Raw genomic sequence first — 6,000 nt, 5'->3', positions numbered from 1 at the left:
GAGAACACCATATGAAGAACAGGCAAGGAAGAACTGAGATTCTATTCTGTTCCAACATTCAATCCCTGTGATCATTCCTGATGCCTAGTTAGAAACCTTCACCAGAAAATCCAGCTATTCCAACCTCAGATCCCTGACTCTCAGAAACTTTAGGTAATAATAGTTATGGATATGATTCTTTTTTTTTCTGACTTTATCGAAATAAAAGAAACAATTTGTTACTCATATTTACAATGTACAATTCAATGAGTATGTTTTCAATTATAGTTGTATTTTTCAATTGTACATCATAGTAATCAGAGGTCCACATGACTCCCAAATGACTTCCTTCTCCTTTACATATTTAGTACATTGTTAACCATCTTCCCCATGCTATGTTTTATATCTCCATATTTATTCTGCAAATATTCATTTGTAGCTCTTAAGCCTTTTATTTTACCCTTCCAAGCCCCTCCAATCTAGTAGCCCTCAAATTTTCTCTGTGTCTATGAGTTTACTAGTGCATTTTTTGTTGTTGTTACTGTTTATTTTGTTCTTTAGATTCCTCATGTACTTGAAGTCATGCGATGATTATCTTTCTCTATTTGAACTATTTAATTCAATGCAACCATAGCTGTCAATCTATCCCATGGACTATGAAGAGAAAGCCTGTGTTGAAGAATGAAATTTAACAAGTAATAACTTGAAGAATATGGGAAGCTTGCTGTCTTGAAAAAGAAAATAGATTTTAATTGGTGTAAGATGAAATTTAATTATTGCTCATTTAATAAATATTAAAATATATTATCTGGCAGGCTCTGTTCCAGATATCTGCCGATGTAGACAAAAAATTGGCAGGAAATACTCAAAGAGGGTACATCTGTGCTGAGATGCATTAAGCAGTGGTATAAAAAAAGCAAGGAGTAGGCTTTTTAATGCTGAGAAAGAGTTGAGGCAGCTTGTGAGGTGGGCATATGCATGACTGAAGAGTTTCTTCACTTGTAGGTCTGAATGAATAGTGGAAGAGATAGATAGAGAAGGGAAGATAGGGAAGAAACACAGAAACCAGATCTTCAAGACAGTTGCTAGCCATGCTGAGTGAGGCACTGAGCTCAGAGTCTAAAAGTCAGTCAATGCCACAATAAGGTATTAAGTCTTTCTGGATGAAACATAAAGCAAGGTAAAAATATTCATTAGAAAATTTAAAGGTGGTGTTGCAGAAAAGTTGCAAACTCTCAGAGCAGAGAGAAATCAAACTGCACTCGAAGGTTTGGAGGAACTTAATTTTATTATGATGGCAGTCCCAGAAGACCTTGTGCTCTGAAAATCTGGGTCCCAAACTTAGGGGCAATTTTATTTTCATATTCACGTTGTTACAGTAGGCATGGGCTGACTTACAGACCTCTGAAGTTGCTACTGGCAGTTATATAGATCATAGGATTTTCTATTTAACGAACACTAGAGTAATACATCTTTTGTAACAGGCTCAAAAGCAATACATCTTTAGAAGAGGATGAGTTCTTCCTGACCTTGAGATGTCTGGCTTTGCAACAAGCATGTTTACAGAAGCAGAAAGAGCTGATTAGATATGTTGGCCACTTTAGAGGGAGATTCCTCTTCAGTGGACTCACAAAGGGAAGAGAAAAGGACATGAATAAGCTTCCATGCCTTGAGGGCAGTAGAAGAAAAAGAGACATTTGAAATATCTATAAAATTCTGCATATGCAGACAGTGATGAAATCTATGACAAAAGCATACGATCTTTACAATTTCATGGCGATCACAATTACAAAGCTGGTTAGAGTCTTCCATTCTTTTAAGGGTGACATACATTTTGAATGAAGTCAACTCTGCCAACTGAAATCCAAGGTCTTATACTTTAAAATCACAGGAAAAAAGTAATGAAATTGAGAAAATGCTAAAGTAAATACTGCATGGGTGCCTTTTCTGGATTTGATATGTACTATCACTTCTCATCCCAAGACAGGCCTTCATTTGATTCATCCTGTACAGTTTCAGATATTACTTAACTCGTTTCTTCATTTTCCTTTACTCCCTTGATCTCTATCCATTTAAACAATTAATTAGATATAATTTATCTAAATATTCCTAATGACCAAAGGTGCAAATATTAAACAATAGTATAGAGTCCACTATGAAAAAAAGCATCATTTTGCTCTTAACTCTTTCAAAAATAAGGATATTAACACATGAGGTGAACATACAAGTTTATTGTTAAAGGAGATGGTTGTATGCATTTTGCTGATTTTTGCCAACATTATTTTTAAAATTTGTTATTTTGCATGGTGTGGTAGCCCGTTGGTACTTCACTTGTAATTAGGGTGATGTTCACCTAATGAAGGTGGTTGACAAGTTGACCTTGAAAGTGTGGCAGGAGACATATCAGCTATCATTGGCATGGGGATCCATGGATTTCTCACTAGTTGCAAGTTGGTAAAAGGACCATCATTGACTGATACATCAGGATATCTAGTTGGAAAATTAGAAGGCTGAATCTTTCCAAAATAACTTCTCTGTAAGGGAGATATGATATAGTGAGAAGTAGAACTTGTGCTTGTAACAAAATTCACGATGTGGCCATTTGCTTGAGTGTAGCTGCCATATGAGTGCACCTGAAAAATGGTCATCTGATTCAAAACAGCTCATTGGTCCATTACAGTTTGTCCTGATGGTTTACATAAAGTTGAGGAAGGAGGAGAAAATTCACTTCTGATTGGAGCAGTTGTATTAGCAATTGTCTGGCTGGTGGCAGGCTTGCTTCTTGGTGGTGTATTTAAATTTGCGGAAGTCAGAAATATGCTTTCTCTACGTGTGTCTGCAAGAAAACCAGAATGATGATTACTTACAATAATCTCTGTTCCAGTGCTCTGCCTGTTGAAACTGTGAGCTATTGAAGCTGCTGGAGAAGCATTTTTGATCCCAACTCTTCATTCCAGTAAAAGTTGAGGACAGCCTCATTTAAAATTTGGATTTTGATAGAAGTGTAACTAAAAACAGAGGAGAAAGTTATTTGCTGACACAAGACTATAAGAAACCTAACCTCTAAATCTCTTTTATCAAGGTTATTATGCCAAGTTAATGTCATCAACCATCAACACATGAATATTGTTAACTATTGTCAAAAATCGCTTATTGGGAATAAAAACTTAAATAGCATGGTCCTCAAGTAAAATATCGTATTTACATTTAAAGTAACAATGAATGCACTCTATAAAGTGTTTTCAATACCTTGCCTTAAGAGATAACTGATGAGATTTAAAGTGGCTAGTGACATTATTTATAATCTAGAAAGCCCATTTTTTATTTTTGTGAAAAAATATTTAAACTATTTCATTTCATATATTTTTATGAAATATATTATATATATGTTCATATATTTATTAAGCTATCATAAGAGTTAACTAAATTTTGTACTACCTTGCTTAAAATAGAGAATTCTTTCTCTTCTGCCAGAATATCAGCTAGAGAAGCAAATCTTTGAAAAGTCTGTTGCACTTTACTAAATCCATAAATGTTAAGCTGTCAAACTATACTTTTCATAGTTGCAGTTTCAAATACTCTGAAAGGGGCCTTTCCTTCTAAGACTTCTTTCTTAAAGAGTTCTTCATTAATCACCATACAAGTTCCATTCCCATCCCAGCAAATAGACTGATCACTTTCACCTATTTTCCAGAGTTTCCTGGGAAAAGTCATACATCGAAAATCATTATCTTCATCTGGTCCAGAGACACAAGGTATGTGACTAGGTCTTCTTATCATGGACAATGCAGAAAAACTCTAAAAAGAATTTCCTTTGGATACAGATCTCAAGTTTGAGTGCCTAGTCAATGTGTGATGATCTAATGGAGGTTGCTGAACCAGTTGATTTATTTTTGGAAGAATCACCTTGAATTTCCGAAGAAACGTGACCCGTCAAATAAATCTTTCTTCATCTACTTTTGTCACTGATCTAGTTTTGAATACCGCAGCCTCAAATGCTGCCTTGGTGGACCTACATTGATAAACAACCCAGATCACCAGAATGATGCTCCCCCTGAGTAGCTTTGACATCACAAAATGTCTGGTCCTCTAGCAACTAAACATAGCATGCAGCCAGTGTTTCCTTCTCACTCTGTAAATTTTATTCAGGTAACATAAAATTGGCTGGTTATTTATGTAGTATAATCTGCAAAATCTTATTGCGGCAGATCCTTTTTTTTTGCTGGTCCATATGTATATTTGCTATCTGCTATCTTAGAAAACTAAGAGCATCTTTAAAATAGAAAGTGAAATTACATTTTGCAAATTAAAGAATATACAGATATTCTATTTTTCTGGGGAAGTAGTTGCAGACATTATTTACCTATTTACTTAATTAATATTTAAAATTAAGTTTATTGTGGTAATGTTGGTTAATACAAGATATAATTTTCAGATGTACATTATAATTTGATGTCTATGCATTCTATTGTGTGAATACCACCAAAAGTCTAGTTTCCTTCAGCTACCATATTTGATCCCCTTTACCCACTTCGACCTCCCCTAACCCTACTATATTACCCTCTTTAAACATATACCTCTTCCCTCCTCACCGATCCCCTGCACTCGGTAACCTCTAGTTCATTATCATGACTCTGAATTTCTTTGTCCTGTTTATGTGTTGCTTTTAGGTTTATATCCCTACATATTAATGATATTATGTGATTTTCTACTTTTTCAGTCTGCCTTATTTTGCTTAGCATGATTATCTCGAGGTGCATCCATGTTGTCATAACGGCATTATTTCATCTCTTCTTATGACTGAGTAACATTCCATTGAATATATGTGCTATGGCTTCTTTATCCAATCATTTATCGTAGGACACTTTCATAATTTCCATGTACTGGCCACTGTGAATAATGCTGCAATGAACATCGGTGTGCCAATATTTTGAATATGGGTTTTCAAGCCTTTGGTGTAAGTACCCAGTAGTGGTATTGCTGGATCTTATGGTAGATCAATTCTTGGTTTTTTTGAGGAAACTCCATACTGTTTTCCATAGTGGCTATACCAATTTGCAGTCCCACCAGCAGTGTATGAGGGTTCCTTTTTCTCTACATCCTCTCCAACATTTATTACTTGCCCTGTTGACAATAGCTATTCTAACAGGTGGAAGATGTTCTCTCATTGTGGTTTTGATTTGCATTTCTCTAATAGCTAATGATGATGAGCATCTTTTTATATTTTAGGCTCTTTGTATGTCCTCTAGGGAGGAGTTTCTGTTCAGGTCCTCTGCTCAGTTTTTGATGGATCATTTTGTTGTTGTTGTTATTGGGTTGTATGAGTTCTTTGTGTATTTTGGATATTAGGCCCTTATTCGTGGCGTTGCTTGCAAATATATTGTCCCATTGAGACGGTTATCTCCTTACCTTGCTGACAAATTGTTTTGCTAGGCAGAAGCTTTTAAGTTTGATGTAGTCTCATTCATTTATTTTTGCTTTTCCTTCCCTTGCCTTTGAGGTCAAAATCATAAAATCCTCTTTAAGTCCAAGGTCCCTGAGTTTCATTTCTATGTTTTCTCTTTTGAATTTTCTTGTTTCTGGTCTTATATTCAGCCCTTAATACATTTTGAGTAAATTTTGGTGTATATTGGTAGACAACAGTCTAGTTTCATTCTTTTGCAGGTGGCTTTCCAGTTTTTGCAGCACTATTTTTTCAAGAGGCTTTCCTTTCTCCACTGTATGTTTTTGCCTTCTTTGTCAAAAATTATTGGCTCGTATAAATATGAGTTTACTTGTGGAATTTGATTCTCTTCCACTGGTCTGTGTTTCTGTTTTTGCTGCAAATACCATAATGCTTTGCTTACTGTCACTTTGTAATATAATTTGAAGTTGGTGCATCCAGCGTCATGCTTTTTTCTCAAGATGGCTTTGAAAATTCTGAGTTTTATTTTTTTTTCATATAAACCTAATTTTTTTTTGTTTTATTTATTTAAAAAATGCTGATGATATTTAATGAGGATTGCATTAAATCTGTATAAT

General features: G+C 35.0%; 1 pseudogene; it reads right to left on the bottom strand.

Annotated features, from left to right (window-relative positions):
• Window positions 1-2,306: 2,306 nt before the first annotated feature.
• The window catches only part of LOC102881214, an 84,914-nt pseudogene continuing 81,220 nt past the window's right edge, over window positions 2,307-6,000 (bottom strand).

Source organism: Pteropus alecto, unplaced genomic scaffold (genome assembly GCF_000325575.1).
Source record: "Pteropus alecto unplaced genomic scaffold, ASM32557v1 scaffold436, whole genome shotgun sequence".
In the NCBI taxonomy this organism is placed as follows: domain Eukaryota; kingdom Metazoa; phylum Chordata; class Mammalia; order Chiroptera; family Pteropodidae; genus Pteropus; species Pteropus alecto.
Note: the sequence above shows the minus strand (reverse complement) of the source record. Positions and strands in the feature narration are given on the sequence as shown.